The 20,084-nt window shown below is 45.2% G+C and overlaps 1 pseudogene; it reads left to right on the forward strand.

The window, feature by feature from the left end:
* LOC138663378 (zinc finger protein 665-like) overlaps positions 1 to 17,535 on the forward strand; it is a 29,880-nt pseudogene extending 12,345 nt beyond the window's left edge.
* The last annotated feature ends 2,549 nt before the right edge of the window (positions 17,536 to 20,084 follow it).

The following is a 20,084-nucleotide window of genomic DNA, read 5'->3' on the forward strand; positions in this document are numbered from 1 at the left end:
AGTCACGTAGTATATAGCCCAGCTATGTAGTATATTGCCCAGCCACATAGTATATTGCCCAGTCACGTAATATATTGCCCAGCCACGTAGTATATTGCCCAGTCACGTAGTATATTGCCCAGCCACGTAGTATATTGCACAGCGACGTAGTATATTGCCCAACCATGTAGTATATTGCACAGCACAGCGACATAGTATATTGCCAAGGCACGTAGTATATTGCCCAGCTATGTAGTATATTGCACAGCGACATAGTATACAGCACAGAGCCACGTAGTATATTGCACAGCCACGTAGTATATTGCCCAGGCATGTAGTATATTGCCCAGCTACGTAGTATATTTCCCAGCCATGTAGTATATTGCCCAGGCATGTAGTATATTGCCCAGCTATGTAGTATATTGCCCAGCCACGTAGTATATTGCCCAGGCATGTAGTATATTGCCCAGCTACGTAGTATATTGCCCTAGCTCTGCAGTATTATAAGAAGTTCTCTTTAAATGTCTAATATTTTTTCTTGAAACTCATCTTATAGAAAATATTGGCCCTTACGATAGTTTAGATTGCCAAGAGCCACCGAGCACCATACTCTAATTACTCCAGAGAGTTGATACCACTACTCATATTTTACTGATGAAGACTGTTGAGTTTGAACATTTTGATAGATGTGTTATTGTCCATAGTAAGTTTTTGACTACAGTAGTTACTGCCCAAAATACTCCCATTTTTCACATCTGACATGTTGCTTTTTGTGGCGATAACTTTGGAATTCTTCACAAAGGATAATAGGAAACAAATGGACATCACAAATTATTTTCCAACATCTCTTGAATCCAACAATACCCTGTATACGGTTGTACACTACTGTCTGGGCACATGGCAGGGTTAAGAAGGGTAGGATCGCCATTTAGCTATTTGAATGCATATCTTGTTGGAATAGATTCCAGACACAATGTATTGGTTACCTGGCAGCTCAAAACATGGCTACCACAATCAGGCTTGGCGCTATCTACTCAGCTTTGCAGATCCCAAGGATTGCCTTGCTCAACATTCTTTACATGGATCTGTTCTTACACAGAGATCCCTAGGCTTGGGCCATGGTCTTACCTGCTGTTCTGTGGAGGGAGGTGGGATAACGAATAGTCAAGTAGTTGGGTCAGATCCACGAGGGCAGAGAAAATACAAAATCATAAGAAGCAAGATTAGTCACTAAGGGGTCACAGCAGCTGAGCACAGAAAGGACTGAACCAGAGGAGAACAAGGTTGTATCTGGCATCTTCCTGAAATTTGCTTTGAGCTTTAGTAGGGTGGGGTGCTTTCCAATTGGCGAAAGCAGGAAGCAGATAACTCCAGATGGACAGCACACACACCCATAATGCCTGACTGGATGGTACTACAGTTCACAGCAACCCTAATCTAAGTGGCTGAACAGAGCCTGCACCATCCAGAGCTTCTGGTTCCAATATCTCTTCGATCCCCAGTACTGCCTGCAGAATGAATGAGGCCATTCCTGGTGACAGAAGTAGAGGTGGCAGGTGCGGATCCCAGGCAAGATGGTACACACCATTTTCACAAGCCTTAATATGACAAAATGCAGAAAACCAGATCAGTTTAAAACCTCATAATGTGACTCCATTTTGGAAATGATAATGCGTCACCCCCAGGGCAGTGGGGTACTCTGTATCGGGTCCGGTCTCGAGGGGGAATGTCACGGTGGCTGCGATCCGTTCTGTGGCCCTGGTCCTCAACGTTAAAGGGGAACGGTCTTTTAAGGGAAAAGTGTCTAAAGTCTGTCGTGATGCCACCTGTGGCGTTTGGTCAATAGTGGGACCGACACTGCATTAAAGGAGTCCTCTGGGGGATGTTTTGGCAGCACTGATGTTACTCTTCCCACAGGTGAATCAGGATCCTAAGATGTAAGAGAAAGAGTGTTCCAGCTCCATAAAATGTTGATACTTTATTTTTCCATTAAAATCTCGATACAAATATATCCTTGCATATATCCTATATAGCATAGTATATTTTGCTTATAGCTAATCTGGTAGTTTGGTTTATTTTACTATTTAGATAGTTAATCTATACCGCATTGATATAATTACATCCAGGACCTGCAGAAGTAATCAGGTGACTAATAGCGGCAATCTGATTGGTCCAGGAATACTATATAGTAATTGTTAGAACTCATACTAAACCAAGCATGGATTAAGATCTGACAAGATCGAAACGCGTCGCTCTCACCTTGACATCTCAGCATTCGCATATATGCAAGGATATATTTGTATCAAGATTTTAATGGAAAAATAAAGTATCGACATTTTATGGAGCTGGAACACTCTTTTTCTTCTGTTGCAATTACCACTCGTCTTGGTCCCAGATGAAGTTCCGAGCACCTGCATGGATCGGGGAGCTGGCTGCGGTCTAATTTCATTAGCCGCATCATTTTATTTTGGTTATTCCTAAGATGTAAGGCGTGGATGTTATGTGCCGGTGAATAAAGATAGGACACAAGTTGTAAGTCTTTACCTGGTTTACTGCAGTTGGCTGGCCACAGTCCAGGGCACCAAGCACGGGTGGTGGTATGGCCCGGCCAGCTCAGAGGCAATGGAGGATCCCCTTCTCCAGGTGAGGTCCATGAGCCTTTCCTCTAGCACCTCTTAAAGACGAAGTCCCTGCTGCCTGAAATTTCCTACAGGGTCCTCCACTTTCCCCCTGTCCTGGGACAGGTACCCGCACGATGGGCAGTTTGAGCTGTTTTACATGGACTCTTATCATGCACTGGGCTCCTTAGGTGCTGCTGCGTCTCAGGCAAGGTGTGGGCCAATTACATACAGTTCCTGGCCTTGCGGTTCTGCTCTGTGTCCTAGAGTTCCACAAAAGCCTCAGGCTCCCGGTACCTGGTTCCTGTGCTTCGGCTCTGAGGGTGCCCGGTCACAGTTCCCCTCTGAGCCCTGTTCATAACCTTTGCTCCTTTCCTCTCCAGGTACTACACATCCAACCCTCCAGGTTCTTTCTCCTTTCCCAGAGGCTGCAGCTCCCTCATGGCTGTCAGACCTCTGCGTCTCTCCTAGACGTCCGCCCACTTCATTGTTCCTCTCCAACTAACCTAACTCCTCCTCCAGGTCAGGATACATATAGCTGGGGGACGCTCTCCTGAATCCGGGTCTTGAACTCCCCCTCCTGGCCTGGATTCAGAATGTGTTGCATGTGGGTGCCTTACCTGGTGAAGAGCACTCCCTTGCCTCTGATCATGACATTACCTTCCCCGAAGGAAAAGCAACATCACTGTAGCAACCGGTTACCTGGGGTGCTACATTAACCTTCAGTGAATTAATCTATAGTAGTGATTATTTTGAGTCCACAGCCACTTTCCAAAAATTAGCGAGCAGTGGATGTTGGAGAGTGAAAACTGTGAATATACCATTTATTACTCACCACATAATGCCCAGATTGTGCTCCAAGAGAGACACACCATAAATTAAGTGGGTTCTTCTCACAATAATATTGACAACTACATGGGTCCTAATTTTGATTTGGGCACACTGAAAGGCTCAGAAGCGACGGGAAGATTTGACTTTGTGAAAGTGGATATAGACGGCTTGGTTTATAAAAGTCATACTGCTATTTGAACATTTCCATTGAAGAAGAACTCACAACCTCTCGTGGCAGCCTGTTCCACTCATTGATCACCCTCACTGTCAAAAGGTTTTTTCTAATATCCAATCTGTGTCTCCTCTACTTCAGTTTCATCCCATTGCTTCTAGTCTTTCCTTGTGCAAATGAGAATAAATCAATAAAGCTATTTTTACATACCGTATATACTCGAGTATAAGCCGACCCGAGTATAAGCCGAGTCACCTAATTTTACCTAAAAAAAGTGGGAAACTTATTGACTCGAGTATAAGCCGGGTATGCATTGTCCCCTCATCCCTATCCTTGTATGCGTGGCTCCTCATCCCTATCCTTGTATGCAAGGCTCCTTATCGCTATCCTGGTATGATTTGACCCCATCCCTATACTTGTATGCATGGCCCCATCCCTATCCTTGTATGCATGGTCCCATCACTATTTTTATATGCACGGCCCCATCCCTATTCTTTATGCATGGCCCCTGTTATGAACTGGTGATTCAGAAACACAATGGACCTGGTGGTTAAGAGCACACAAAGTGACCTGATAGTTACTAGCAACATAGGACGAGCTCTGAGACGTGGGAACTCTGCTGACCGCAATCCCTAATCCTATCACACCACACTAGAGGTAGCCGTGGAGCGCTCCTGACCAGACCTAGGCGCCTCGGGCACAGCCTGAGAAAATAGCTAGCCCTGAAGATAGAAAAATAAGCCTACCTTGCCTCAGAGAAATTCCCCAAAGGAAAAGGCAGCCCCCACATATAATGACTGTGAGCAAAGATGAAAATACAAACACAGAGATGAAATAGGTATTAGCAAAGTGAGGCCCGACTTACTGAATAGACCGAGGATAGTAAAGATAGCTTTGCGGTCAGCACAAAAACCTACAAACAACCACGCAGAGGGCGCAAAAAGACCCTCCGTACCGACTAACGGCACGGAGGTGCTTCCTCTGCGTCCCAGAGCTTCCAGCAAGCAAGAAAAACCAATATAGCAAGCTGGACAGAAAAAATAGCAAACAAAAGTAACACAAGCAGAACCTAGCTTATGCAGGGCAGACAGGCCACAAGACGATCCAGGAGAGAGCAAGACCAATACTGGAACATTGACTGGAGGCAAGGAACAAAGAACTAGGTGGAGTTAAATAGAGCAGCACCTAATGACCTAACCTCGTCACCTGAGGAAGGAAACTCAGAAGCTGCAGCCCCACTCACATCCACCAGATGAAGCTCATGGACAGAACCAGCCGAAGTACCACTCATAACCACAGGAGGGAGCTTGACCACAGAATTCACAACAGTACCCTTCCCTTGAGCAGGGGTCACCGAACCCTCACCAGAGCCCCCAGGTCGACCAGGATGAGCCAAATGAAAGGCACGAACCAGATCGGCAGCATGAACATCAGAGGCAAAGACCCAGGAATTATCTTCCTGACCATAACCCTTCCACTTAACCAGGTACTGGAGTTTCCGTCTCGAAATACGAGAATCCAAAATCTTCTCCACTATATACTCCAACTCCCCCTCAACCAAAACCTGAGCAGAAGGATCAACGGATGGAACCACAGGTGCCACGTATCTCCGCAACAATGACCTATGGAATACATTATGGATGGAAAAAGAAGCTGGAAGGGTCAAACGAAAAGACACAGGATTAAGAACCTCAGAAATCCTATACGGACCAATGAAACGAGGCTTAAACTTAGGAGAGGAAACTTTCATTGGAATATAACGAGATGACAACCAAACCAAATCCCCAACACGAAGTCGGGTTCCCACACAGCGCCTGCGGTTAGCGAAACGTTGAGCCTTCTCCTGGGACAATGTCAAATTGTCCACTACATGAGTCCAAATCTGCTGCAACCTATCCACCACAGTATCCACACCAGGACAGTCCGAAGACTCAACCTGCCCTGAAGAGAAACGAGGATGGAAACCAGAATTGCAGAAAAACGGCGAAACCAAAGTAGCCGAGCTGGCTCGATTATTAAGGGCGAACTCAGCCAAAGGCAAAAAGGACACCCAATCATCCTGATCAGCAGAAACAATGTTTCCAAGGTCTGATTGGTTCGTTCAGTTTGACCATTTGTCTGAGGATGGAAAGCCGAGGAAAAAGACAAATCAATGCCCATCCTAGCACAAAAGGCTCGCCAAAACCTCGAAACAAACTGGGAACCTCTGTCAGAAACGATGTTCTCCGGAATGCCATGTAAACGAACCACATGTTGGAAATACAATGGCACCAAATCAGAGGAGGAAGACAATTTAGACTAGGGTACCAAATGGACCATCTTAGAGAAGCGATCACAAACCACCCAAATGACCGACATCTTTTGAGAGACGGGGAGATCCGAAATAAAATCCATAGAGATATGTGTCCAGGGCCTCTTCGGGACCGGCAAGGGCAAAAGCAACCCACTGGCACGAGAACAGCAGGGCTTAGCCCGAGCACAAATCCCACAGGACTGCACAAACGAACGCACATCCCGCGACAGAGACCGCCACCAAAAGCATCTAGCCACCAAATCTCTGGTACCAAAGATTCCAGGATGACCAGCCAACTCCGAACAATGAACCTCAGAGATAACTCTACTCGTCCATTTATCAGGGACAAACAGTTTCTCCGCTGGGCAACGGTCAGGTCTATTAGCCTGAAATTTTTGCAGCACCCGCCGCAAATCAGGGGAGATGGCAGACAAAATTACCCCCTCTTTGAGAATACCCGCCGGCTCAGGCAAACCCGGAGAGTCGGGCACAAAACTCCTAGAAAGGGCATCCGCCTTCACATTCTTAGAGCCCGGAAGGTAAGAAACCACAAAGTCAAAACTGGAGAAAAACAGCGACCAACGAGCCTGTCTAGGATTCAACCGTTTGGCAGACTCGAGATAAGTCAAGTTCTTGTGATCAGTCAAGACCACCACGCGATGCTTAGCTCCTTCAAGCCAATGACGCCACTCCTCGAACGCCCACTTCATGGCCAGCAACTCTCGATTGCCAACATCATAATTACGCTCAGCAGGCGAAAACTTCCTGGAAAAGAAGGCACATGGTTTCATCACCGAGCCATCAGAACTTCTCTGCGACAAAACAGCCCCTGCTCCAATCTCATAAGCATCAACCTCGACCTGGAACGGGAGCGAAACATCTGGCTGGCACAACACAGGGGCAGAAGAAAAATGACGCTTCAACTCCTGAAAAGCTTCCACAGCAGCAGAAGACCAATTGACCACATCAGCACCCTTCTTGGTTAAATCAGTCAACGGTTTAGCAATACTAGAAAAATTATTGATGAAGCGACGATAAAAATTAGCAAAGCCCAGGAACTTTTGCAAACTCTTCAGAGATGTTGGCTGAGTCCACTCATAAATGGCCTGAACTTTAACAGGGTCCATCTCGATAGTAGAAGGGGAAAAAATGAAACCCAAAAATGAAACCTTCTGAACACCAAAGAGACACTTTGACCCCTTCACAAACAAAGAATTAGCACGCAGGACCTGGAACACCATTCTAACCTGCTTCACGTGAGACTCCCAATCATCTGAGAAGACCAAAATATCATCCAAGTATACAATCAGGAATTTATCCAGGTACTCTCGGAAGATGTCATGCATAAAGGACTGAAATACTGATGGAGCATTGGAAAGCCCGAATGGCATAACCAGGTACTCAAAATGGCCCTCGGGCGTATTAAATGCTGTTTTCCATTCATCGCCCTGTTTAATACGCACAAGATTATACGCACCACGAAGATCTATCTTGGTGAACTAACTAGCCCCCTTAATCCGAGCAAACAAATCAGACAGCAGCGGCAAGGGGTACTGAAATTTGACTGTGATTTTATTTAGAAGGCAGTAATCGATACAAGGTCTCAGCGAACCATCCTTCTTGGCCACAAAAAAGAACCCTGCTCACAATGGTGACGACGACGGGCGAATATGACCCTTCTCCAAGGACTCCTTTACGTAACTCCGCAAAGCGGCGTGCTCAGGCACAGACAAATTAAACAGTCGACCTTTAGGAAACTTACTACCAGGAATCAAATTGATAGCATAATCGCAATCCCTATGCGGAGGTAGGGCACTGGACTTGGTCTCATCAAATACATCCCGGTAATCCGACAAGAACTCTGGGACCTCAGAAGGGGTGGATGACGAAACAGACATAAATGGAACATCACCATGCACCCCCTGACAATCCCAGCTGGACACAGACATAGATTTCCAATCCAATACTGGGTTATGGACTTGTAGCCGTGGCAACCCCAACACGACCACATCATGCAGATTATGCAACACCAGAAAGCGAATATCCTCCTGGTGCGCAGGAGCCATGCACATGGTCAGCTGGGTCCAATACTGAGGCTTATTCTTGGCCAAAGGCGTAGCATCAATTCCTCTCAATGGAATAGGATGCTGCAAGGGCTCCAAGAAAAACCCACAGCGCCTAGCAAACTCCAAGTCCATCAAATTCAGGGCAGCGCCTGAATCCACAAATGCCATGACAGAATAGGACGACAAAGAGCAGATCAAAGTAACGGACAAAAGAAATTTCGACTGTATCGTACCAATGGTGGCAGACCTAGCGAACCGCTTAGTGCGCTTAGGACAATCGTAAATAGCATGAGTGGAATCACCACAGTAAAAACACAACCCATTTCGACGTCTGTGTTCTTGCCATTCAGCTCTGGTCAAAGTCATATCACATTGCATAGGCTCAGGTTTATGTTCAGATAATACCGCCAAATGGTGCACAGTTTTACGCTCACGTAAGCGTCGATCGATCTGAATGGCCAAAGACATAGACTCATTCAGACCAGCAGGCATAGGAAATCCCACCATAACATCCTTAAGGGCTTCAGAGAGACCCTTTCTGAAAATTGCTGCCAGCGCACATTCATTCCATTGAGTGAGCACAGACCACTTCCTAAACGTCTGACAATATATCTCTACCTCATCCTGACCCTGACACAGAGCCAGCAAATTTTTCTCTGCCTGATCCACTGAATTAGGTTCATCATAAAGCAATCCGAGCGCCAGAAAAAACGCATCAATATTACATAATGCAGGATCTCCTGGCGCAAGGGAAAATGCCCAGTCTTGCGGGTCGCCACGTAATAAAGAAATAATGATCTTAACTTGTTGAACTGGATCACCAGAGGAGCGGGGTTTCAAAGCCAGAAATAGTTTACAATTATTTTTAAAACTCAGAAACTTAGCTCTATCTCCAGAAAACAAATCAGGAATAGGAATTCTAGGTTCTAACATAGAATTCTGAACCACAAAGTCTTGAATATTTTGTACTCTTGCAGTGAGATGATCCACACAAGAAGACAGACCTTTAATGTCCATCACTACACCTGTGTCCTGAACCACCCAAATGTCTAGGGGAAAAGAAAGGCAAAACACAGTGCAGAGAAAAAAAAATGGTCTCAGAACTTCTCTTTTCCCTCTATTGAGAAGCATTAGTACTTTGGGCCTCCAGTACTGTTATGAACTGGTGATTCAGAAACACAATGGACCTGGTGGTTAAGAGCACACAAAGTGACCTGATAGTTACTAATAACATAGGACGAGCTCTGAGACGTGGGAACTCTGTTGACCGCAATCCCTAATCCTATCACACCACACTAGAGGTAGCCGTGGAGCGCTCCTGACCAGACCTAGGCGCCTCGGGCACAGCCTGAGAAACTAGCTAGCCCTGAAGATAGAAAAATAAGCCTACCTTGCCTCAGAGAAATTCCCCAAAGGAAAAGGCAGCCCCCACATATAATGACTGTGAGCAAAGATGAAAATACAAACACAGAGATGAAATAGGTATTAGCAAAGTGAGGCCCAACTTACTGAATAGACCGAGGATAGTAAAGATAGCTTTGCGGTCAGCACAAAAACCTACAAACAACCACGCAGAGGGCACAAAAAGACCCTCCGTACCGACTAACGGCACGGAGGTGCTTCCTCTGCGTCCCAGAGCTTCCAGCAAGCAAGAAAAACCAATATAGCAAGCTGGACAGAAAAAATAGCAAACAAAAGTAACACAAGCAGAACTTAGCTTATGCAGGGCAGACAGGCCACAAGACGATCCAGGAGAGAGCAAGACCAATACTGGAACATTGACTGGAGGCAAGGAACAAAGAACTAGGTGGAGTTAAATAGAGCAGCACCTAACGACCTAACCTCGTCACCTGAGGAAGGAAACTCAGAAGCTGCAGCCCCACTCACATCCACCAGATGAAGCTCATGGACAGAACCAGCCGAAGTACCACTCATAACCACAGGGGGGAGCTTGACTACAGAATTCACAACAGGCCCCATCCCTATCCTTGTATGCACGGCCCCATCCCTATCCTTGCATGCACTGCCCCATCCCTATCCTTGTATGCACGGCCCCATCCCTATCCTTGTGTGCACGACCCCATCCCTATCCTTGTATGCACGGCCCCATCCCTATCCTTGTATGCACGGCCCCATCCCTATCCTTGCATGCACGGCCCCATCCCTATCCTTGCATGCACTGCCCCATCCCTATCCTTGTATGCACGGCCCCATCCCTATCCTTGTGTGCACGGCCCCATCCCTATCCTTGTGTGCACGGCCCCATTCCTATCCTTGTATGCACGGCCCCATCCCTATCCTTGTATGCACGGCCCCATCCCTATCCTTGTATGCATGGCCCCATCCCTATCCTTGTATGCATGGCCCCATTCCTTTCCTTGTATGCAGGGCTCCAGTCCCATCCTTGTGTGCATGGCCCCATTCCTATCCTTTGTATGCAAGGCTCCAGTCCTATCCTTGTTTGCACTGCCCCATCCCTATCCTTGTATGCACGGCCCCATCCCTATCCTTGTGTGCATGGCCCCATCCCTATCCTTGTGTGCACGGCCCCATTCCTATCCTTGTATGCACGGCCCCATCCCTAACCTTGTATGCACGGCTCCATCCCTATCCTTGTATGCATGGCCTCATCCCTATCCTAGTATGCATGGCCCCATCCCTATCCATGTATGCACGGCCCCATCCCTATCCTTGTGTGCACGGCCCCATTCCTATCCTTGTATGCACGGCCCCATCCCTATCCTTGTATGCATGGCTCCATCCCTATCCTTGTATGCATGGCCTCATCCCTATCCTAGTATGCATGGCCCCATCCCTATCCATGTATGCACGGCCCCATTCCTATCCTTGTATGCATGCCCTCATCCCTAGCCTAGTATGCATGGCTCCACCCCTATCCTTGTATGCATGGGCCCCATCCCTATCCTTGTATGCATGGCCTCATCCCTATCCTTGTATGCATGCCCCCATCCCTATCCTTGCATGATTGGCCTCCATCAAAAAACGTAAAAAAATAAACCATTACACTTACCTTCCTTCGCTCCCTCGCAGCGTCTTGTCTCGATGCCAGCAGCTGCTTTATGTTTCTAAGCATTGCATGGCAGGGATGTCATGCGCTGCTCACAAGCAGAGCACAGCTTCCGGAATACTCACCACTTGCAATGCCGGAACTATGTGTGTGGGGCAGTGAGTATTAAGTAGCGCGCACACAGTGTCAACCGCCAGGCGGTCATGTGTGCCGCTACTTAAGAGAAATTAATATTCAGAATGAATATTCATCTCTGTTAATTAGCGGCACACGTGACCTCCCGGCAGCTGCAGGACCGGCTGCTGCAGCTGACACTGCGCGAGCTATTACAGAGAAATTAATATTCATTTCTTTTTAGCAGCGGGCACCGCAGTTAGCTGCAGCAGCCGGGTCCTACCTCTGTGACCCGCTGCTCCGCCGATGCCTCTCCCCCTCCATGTTCTGGACACCTTACTCGAGTATAAGCTGAGGGGGGGGGTGATTTCAGCACAAAAAATGTGCTGAAAACCTCTACTTACACTCGAGTATATACATCAACTTACCATTTTTACAGACAGTTTTAGAAGAAATGTTCAAAAATATAAAGTTCAAGGATATTTTATTGAAAAATAATTGGTTTTATTCTTGACAGATGACTGTACCTGGAGATCAGAGGGACAGCTGACATCTTCAATTTTAAAATTAGATGATCTTGAGATCTCACAGGATATAATTGAAGTGAATGCCATTACTCCAGATATACTATCATCCCTTCACAGCAAAGATCTGTCATCTGATTCAATACCGACTACTAAGGAAAATCAAAGACCCAAAAGAGGCATTAACCCCTTCATGACCCAGCCTATTTTGACCTTAAAGACCTTGCCGTTTTTTGTAATTCTGACCAGTGTCCCTTTATGAGGTAATAACTCAGGAATGCTTCAACGGATCCTAGCGTTTCTGAGATTGTTTTTTCGAGACATATTGGGCTTCATGTTAGTGGTAAATTTAGGTCAATAAATTCTGCGTTTATTTGTGATAAAAACGGAAATTTGGCGAAAATTTTGAAAATTTCGCAATTTTCACATTTTGAATTTTTATTCTGTTAAACCAGAGAGTTATGTGACACAAAATAGTTAATAAATAACATTTCCCACACGTCTACTTTACATCAGCACAATTTTGGAAACAAAATTTTTTTTTGCTAGGAAGTTATAAGGGTTAAAATTTGACCAGCGATTTCTCATTTTTACAACGAAATTTACAAAACCATTTTTTTAGGGACCACCTCACATTTGAAGTCAGCTTGAGGGGTCTATATGGCTGAAAATACCCAAAAGTGACACCATTCTAAAAAATGCACCCTTCAAGGTACTCAAAACCACATTCAAGAAGTTTATTAACCCTTCAGGTACTTCACAGCAGCAGAAGCAACATGGATGGAAAAAATGAACATTAAACTTTTTAGTCACAAAAATTATTTTTTAGCAACAATTGTTTTATTTTCCCAATGGTAAAAGAAGAAACTGAACCATGAAAGTTGTTGCCCAATTTGTCCTGAGTACACTGATACCTCATATGTTGGGGTAAACCACTGTTTGGGCGCACGGCAGGGCTTGGAAGGGAAGGAGCGCCATTTGACTTTTTGAATGAAAAATTGGCTCCACTCTTTAGCGGACACCATGTTACGTTTGGAGAGCCCCCGTGTGCCTATAAATTGGAGCTCTCCCACAAGTGACCCCATTTTGGAAACTAGACGCCCCAAGGAACTTATCTAGATGCATAGTGAGCACTTTGAACCCCCAGGTGCTTCACAAATTGATCCGTAAAAATGAAAAAGTACTTTTTTTTCACAAAAAAATTCTTTTAGCCTCAATTTTTTCATTTTCACATGGGCAACAGGATAAAATGGATCATAAAATTTGTTGGGCAATTTCTCCTGAGTACACCAATACCTCACATGTGGGGGTAAATTACTGTTTGGGCACATGGTAAGGCTTGGAAGGGAAGGAGCGCCATTTGACTTTTTGAATGAAAAATTATCTCCATCGTTAGCGGACACCATGTCGCGTTTGTAGAGCCCCTGTGTGCCTAAACATTGGAGCTCCCCCACAAGTGACCCCATTTTGGAAACTAGACCCCCCCAAGGAACTTATCTAGATGCCTAGTGAGCACTTTAAACCCTCAGGTGCTTCACAAACTGATCTGTAAAAATTAAAAAGTACTTTTTTTTCACAAAAAAATTATTTTCGCCTCAATTTTTTCATTTTCACATGGGCAATAGGATAAAATGGATCATAAAATTTGTTGGGCAATTTCTCCCGAGTACGCCGATACCTCATATGTGGGGGTAAACCACTGTTTGGGCACACGGCAGGGCTCGGAAGGGAAGGCGCGCCATTTGACTTTTTGAATGGAAAATTAGCTCCAATTGTTAGTGGACACCATGTCGCGTTTGGAGAGCCCCTGTGTGCCTAAACATTGGAGCTCCCCCACAAGTGACCCCATTTTGGAAACTAGACCCCCCAAGGAACTTATCTAGATGCATATTGAGCACTTTAAACCCCCAGGTGCTTCACAGAAGTTTATAACGCAGAGCCATGAAAATAAAAAATAATTTTTCTTTCCTCAAAAATGATTTTTTAGCCTGGAATTTCCTATTTTGCCAAGGCTAATAGGAGAAATTGGACCCCAAATGTTCTTGTCCAGTTTGTCCTGAGTACGCTGATACCCCATATGTGGGGGTAAACCACTGTTTGGGCACACGGCAGGGCTCGGAAGGGAAGGCACGCCATTTGGCTTTTTAAATGGAAAATTAGCTCCAATCATTAGCGGACACCATGTCATGTTTGGAGAGCCCCTGTATGCCTAAACATTGGAGATCCCCCACAAATGACTCCATTTTGGAAACTAGACCCCCAAAGGAACTAATCTAGATGTGTGGTGAGGACTTTGAACCCCCAAGTGCTTCACAGAAGTTTATAACGCAGAGCCATGAAAAAAAAAAAATATTTTCTCAAAAATGATATTTTAGCCTGCAATTTTTTATTTTCCCAAGGGTAACAGGAGAAATTTGACCCCAAAAGTTGTTGTCCAGTTTCTCCTAAGTACGCTGATACCCCATATGTGGGGGTAAACCACTGTTTGGGCACATGCCGGGGATCGGAAGTGAAGTAGTGATGTTTTGAAATGCAGACTTTGATGGAATGCTCTGTGGGCGTCACGTTGCGTTTGCAGAGCCCCTGATGTGGCTAAACAGTAGAAACCCCCCACAAGTGACCCCATTTTGGAAACAAGACCCCGAAAGGAACTTATCTAGATGTGTGGTGAGGACTTTGAACCCCCAAGTGCTTCACAGAAGTTTATAACGCAGAGCCATGAAAATAAAAAATAAAAATTATTTTCTCAAAAATGATCTTTTAGCCTGCAATTTTTTATTTTCCCAAGGGTAACAGGAGAAATTTCACCCCAAAACTTGTTGTACTGTTTCTCCTGAGTACGCTGATACCCCATATGTGGGGGTAAACCACTGTTTGGGCACATGCCGGGGCTCGGAAGTGAAGTAGTGACGTTTTGAAATGCAGACTTTGATGGAATGCTCTGCGGGGGTCACGTTGCGTTTGCAGAGCCCCTGATGTGGCTAAACAGTAGAAACCCCCCACAAGTGACCCCATTTTGGAAACTAGACCCCAAAAGGAACTTATCTAGATATGTGGTGAGCACTTTGAACCCCCAAGTGCTTCACAGACGTTTACAACGCAGAGCCGTGAAAATAAAAAATCATTTTTCTTTCCTCAAAAATGATGTTTTAGCAAGCATTTTTTTATTTTCACAAGGGTAACAGGAGAAATTGGACCCCAGTAATTGTTGCGCAGTTTGTCCTGAGTATGCTGGTACCCCATATGTGGGGGTAAACCGCTGTTTGGGCACACGTCGGGGCTCGGAAGTGAGGGAGCACCATTTGACTTTTTGAATACAAGATTGGCTGGAATCAATGGTGGCGCCATGTTGCGTTTGGAGACCCCTGATGTGCCTAAACAGTGGAAACCCCTCAATTCTACCTCCAACACTAACCGCCCCACACCCCTAACCCTAATCCCAACTGTAGCCATAACCCTAATCACACCCCTAACCACAACCCTAATTCCAACCCTAACCCTAAGGCTATGTGCCCACGTTGCGGATTCGTGTGAGATTTTTCAGCATCATTTTTGAAAAATCCGCGGGTAAAAGGCACTGCGTTTTACCTGTGGATTTACCATGGATTTCCAGTGTTTTTTGTGCGGATTTCACCTGCGGATTCCTATTGAGGAACAGGTGTAAAACGCTGCGGAATTCGCACAAAGAATTGACATGCTGCGGAAAATACAACGCAGCGTTTCCGTGTGGTATTTTCCGCACCATGGGCACAGCAGATTTGGTTTTCCATATGTTTACATGGTACTGTAAACCTGATGGAACACTGCTGCGGATCCGCAGCCAAATCCGCACCGTGTGCACATAGCCTAATTCTAAAGGTATGTGCACACGCTGCGGAAAACGCTGCGGATCCGCAGCAGTTTCCCATGAGTTTACAGTTCAATGTAAACCTATGGGAAACAAAAATCGCTGTACACATGCTGCAGAAAAACTGCATGGAAACGCAGCGGTTTACATTCCGCAGCATGTCGCTTATTTCTGCGGATTCCGCAGCGGTTTTACAACTGCTCCAATAGAAAATCGCAGTTGTAAAACCACAGTAAAAGGCGCAAAAAAAACGCGGTAAATCCGCGATAAATCCGCAGCGGTTTAGCACTGCGCATTTATCAAATCCGCAGCGGAAAAATTTGCAGAGGACCAGAATACGTGTGCACATACCGAAACCCTAACCCTAACCCTAGCCCTACCCCTACCCCTACCCCTAACCCTACCCCTAACCCTACCCCTAACCCTACCCCTAACCGTACCCCTAACCCTACCCCTAACCCTAACCCTACCCCCTAACCCTACCCCTAACCCCATTCTAACATTAGTGGAAAAAAAAATTCTTTATTTTTTTATTGTCCCTACCTATGGGGGTGACAAAGGGGGGGGGGTCATTTATTATTTTTTTATTTTGATCACTGTGATAGATTATATCTCAGTGATCAAAATGCACTTTGAACGAATCTGCCGGCCGGCAGATTCGGCGGGCGCACTGCGCATGCGCCCGCCATTTTGGAAGATGGCGGCGCCCAGGGAGAAGACGGACGGACCCCGGCAGGATCGGTAAGTATGATGGGGTGGGGAGGGAGCACGGGGGGGGGGGAGCATCGGAGCACGGGGGGTGGATCGGAACGCGGGAGGGGTGGAACGGAGCACGGGGGGGTGGAACGGAGCACAGGGGGGTGGAACGGAGCACGGGGGGTGGAACGGAGTACGGGGGTGGATCGGAGTGCAGGGGGGGTGATTGGAGCACGGGGGGGTGATTGGAGCACGGGGGTGAGCGGACAAGAGCACGGGGGGGAGCGGAGCACAGGACGGAGGGGAGCGGGGCAGTGTACCGGGCAGATCAGAGGGCTGGGGGGCGATCGGTGGGGTGGGGGCACATTAGTATTTCCAGCCATGGCCGATGATATTGCAGCATCGGCCATGGCTGGATTGTAATATTTCACCTGTTATAATAGGTGAAATATTACAAATCGCTCTGATTGGCAGTTTCACTTTCAACAGCCAATCAGAGCGATCGTAGCCACGGGGGGGTGAAGCCACCACCCCTGGGCTAAACTACCACTCCCCCTGTCCCTGCAGATCGGGTGAAATGGGAGTTAACCCTTTAACCCGATCTGCAGGGACGCGATCTTTCCATGACGCCACATAGGCGTCATGGGTCGGATTGGCACCGACTTTCATGACGCCTACGTGGCGTCATGGGTCGGGAAGGGGTTAAAAAACAAACTGCTCCTAAAGCAAGGAAGTCCTTTTCATGTTCAGAATGTGGGAAATGTTTTAATTGGAAACATCATCTTGATCGACACCAAAGAATCCACACAGGAGAAAAGCCTTTTTCCTGTTCGGAATGTGGGAAATGCTTTATCCACAAAGTGAATCTTGATAGCCACCAGAGAAACCACACAGGGGATAAGCCTTTTTCATGTTTAGAATGTGGAAAATGTTTTGTGACGAAATCACATCTTGTTAGACACCAGAAACTCCACACAGGGGAGAAGCCTTTTTTCTGTTCAGAATGTGGAAAATGTTTTGTGACTAAATCACATCTTGTTACACACCAGTAACTCCACACAGGGGAGAAGCCTTTTTTCTGTTCATAATGTGGAAAACGTTTTGTGAAGAAATCCGATCTTGTTAGACACCAGAGACTCCACACAAGGGAGAAGCCTTTTTCATGTTCAGAATGTGGAAAGTATTTTGTAGCCCTGTTCTATGTAGCAGAAGCAATCACACAAGTGCAGCTTCTAGTCTCCCATGGGGACTATTGAAGCAAGTAGATAGTTAAAAAAAATTATTAAAAATATTGAAAAATAAAAAAATATAAAAGTTATATCACCCCTTCTCGCCCCATTCAAAAAAATAAAAAAAAACAAATATACACATATTTGGGATCACCGCATTCAGAATCGCCTGATCTATCAATATATAAAAAGAATTTATCCAATCAGTAAACTGTGTAGCGAGAAAAAAAATTGAAACGCCAGAATTATGTTTTTTTGGTCGGTGCAACATTGCAATAAAATGCAAAAATGCAATCAAAAGATCGTATCAACACCAAAATGGTAACAATAAAAACGTCAGACCGGTGCGCAAAAAATAGGCTCTCATCCAGCCCCAGGTCCCGAAAAATTGAGACGCTATGGGTCTCGGAAAATGGCAACTTTTTTTTTTTTTTTTACAATGTTTGGAATTTTTTTTCACCACTTAAATAAAAAAGTTTAGTGTCTGTGAGCTTGTAATGACCTGGAGAATCATAATGTCAGGTCAGTTTTAGCATTTAGTGAATATGGTAAAAAAAAAATTAAAAAAACTGTTGTGGAATTGCACTTTTCTTGCAATTTCACCGCATTTGCATTTTTTTCCCCCCATTTTCGCTTACATGGTATGGTAAAATAAATGGTGCCTTTCAAAAGTACAACTTGTCCTACAAAAAACAAGCCCTCACATGGCCATATTGACGGAAAAATGTAAAAGCTATGGCTGTGTGGATAAGGGGAGCAAAAAATGGAAACTCAAAAACAGAAATAACCCTGGTTCTTAAAGGGTTAAATAGACCAATCATGAGGAATAAGAAGGGGTTGTCCTAGTAGTGGACAACCCTTTTAAACATCTAAAATCCCACACAGATAGCAGTCATTATTAGCGATGAGCGAGCACTAAAATATTTGAGTCAACAGGTCGCATGCTCAGCAGACGTTTCCAGGAAGACTGAGGGGGCAGGAAAATTGCTGAAATGGATGAAAACAGCGCTAAATTGGAATGAGAACAGCATGGGGAAGATGGCTGGATGCATCTCTGACTCTCAGGTCGCTTTTGGGATCAATGTTGTCAGAGTATTACGCCACTTTTAAGGAGTGACAACAAAACATCCAAAACCGAAAATAAAATGTACAGGGGGATTGGCCCCTACACCCGTCCGTCATTAACGGACAGGTGACGTCACCGTTCAGTCACACCCCCCGCTCACCACGCTACTCCTATAGCAGCGCCATCGGCTGAGGCTAACCGCTGTGAACACCAGCATTTTCACGGGGTGTTGCAGCTTTGGGAGGACGCTCCCGCATCTGATACAAGTGGACATTGGGCAGGAAACTACCACGCAAGTCCGACCACCCTTTACAGGACCACACGTGCACCTGTAAGTGCCTCTCAGCGCAGCAATCTATCTTTCACTCTTCATGTATTTCTCGGTTTTAAGGCAGTTTTACACAACACACCTGTCGGATTGCCTGCTGCTTTGGCTTCAGGCACATTGTGACTAGCGCCATTGTGATTTGCTGGTTCAGCATTTGCATTACGAAAATAAAATGTGTTTTATAAGTAAAAACATTTGTTCTTGTATATAAAGCAATTTAAAAAAGAGAAAAAATAAGCTTCCTTCACCCCTTAGTTTGTGTTTACACGTAGCCTCTTTGCTGTGTTTTTCCATTTTCTCATTGCTTTCAATGGTGAAAAAAACATTCATTGTAAATGTAATTTTAATATTTTAATACCTTATCTGGACATGTGGTGTGTGACATAGTGAGACACATCCTGTTTACTTTATAAAGGGACTCTGAAAATCACAAATCCTATGCGGACAATGCAAGAACTTCCAAAAATGAGTAGGAAGAGGGACTCTGATACACCCTGTATTAGACATAAAGGAGGGTCTCATAAACATTCTTTTAAAATTATTAGGAAGTGGGACTTCTAGACTCATAAAGTTTATGCACTAAGTGCAAGGTCTAGTAAAAATTTAAATCAGGGCGTGATGACACGGAATTTTATTTTAATTAACCAGATGTCTATTTTCAGTAAGCCAGGAGGAATAGACTGTTATCTATATGACGACTTTTGAATTTATGCAATTGTTCTTCAGTTGGTCAAAAACCATACACTGTTGTCACGAGTCTTAAACGTTGATTTTTGATCATTTTAAATGGCTAATGTTTGCCTCTTACATCAGACCCTACAACTTATTGTCTGCTTTCTTTGCAAGACACTGATGCAGGGTCATTAAACAATGGATGTTTGCTTAATTTATTGAATGACCATTGTGTGGGTTTTGTGGCTTGTTGTCTTACAAAACAAATGAATAAGAACTATGCAAATAGATTAAATAGTCAAACGATACGAGTTAACCTCATCACATCTTCCTCTTGACGTCTGGATGCTGGCTTGAAAGACAACAATTGTGAGCTATATATGTGGGATATGCCTCTAACAATATGCATCCAGACAGCGGAGAGATCCAAAGAACCAGAGACTCTTTACATAACCACAGCTAGGAACACTTTACAGAATAGCTGCCAGATCGTGGCTCTATCACGAGTGACAGAGATCTGACATACTACAGAATGCCAGCCAGGCACCAGCTGAAAGAATATACATCTGCTTCATTGACCATCAATGAACCCATGAATACATTTGGGGTAGTCAGGATTTG

Source organism: Ranitomeya imitator, chromosome 2 (assembly GCF_032444005.1).
Source record: "Ranitomeya imitator isolate aRanImi1 chromosome 2, aRanImi1.pri, whole genome shotgun sequence".
Classification (NCBI taxonomy): domain Eukaryota; kingdom Metazoa; phylum Chordata; class Amphibia; order Anura; family Dendrobatidae; genus Ranitomeya; species Ranitomeya imitator.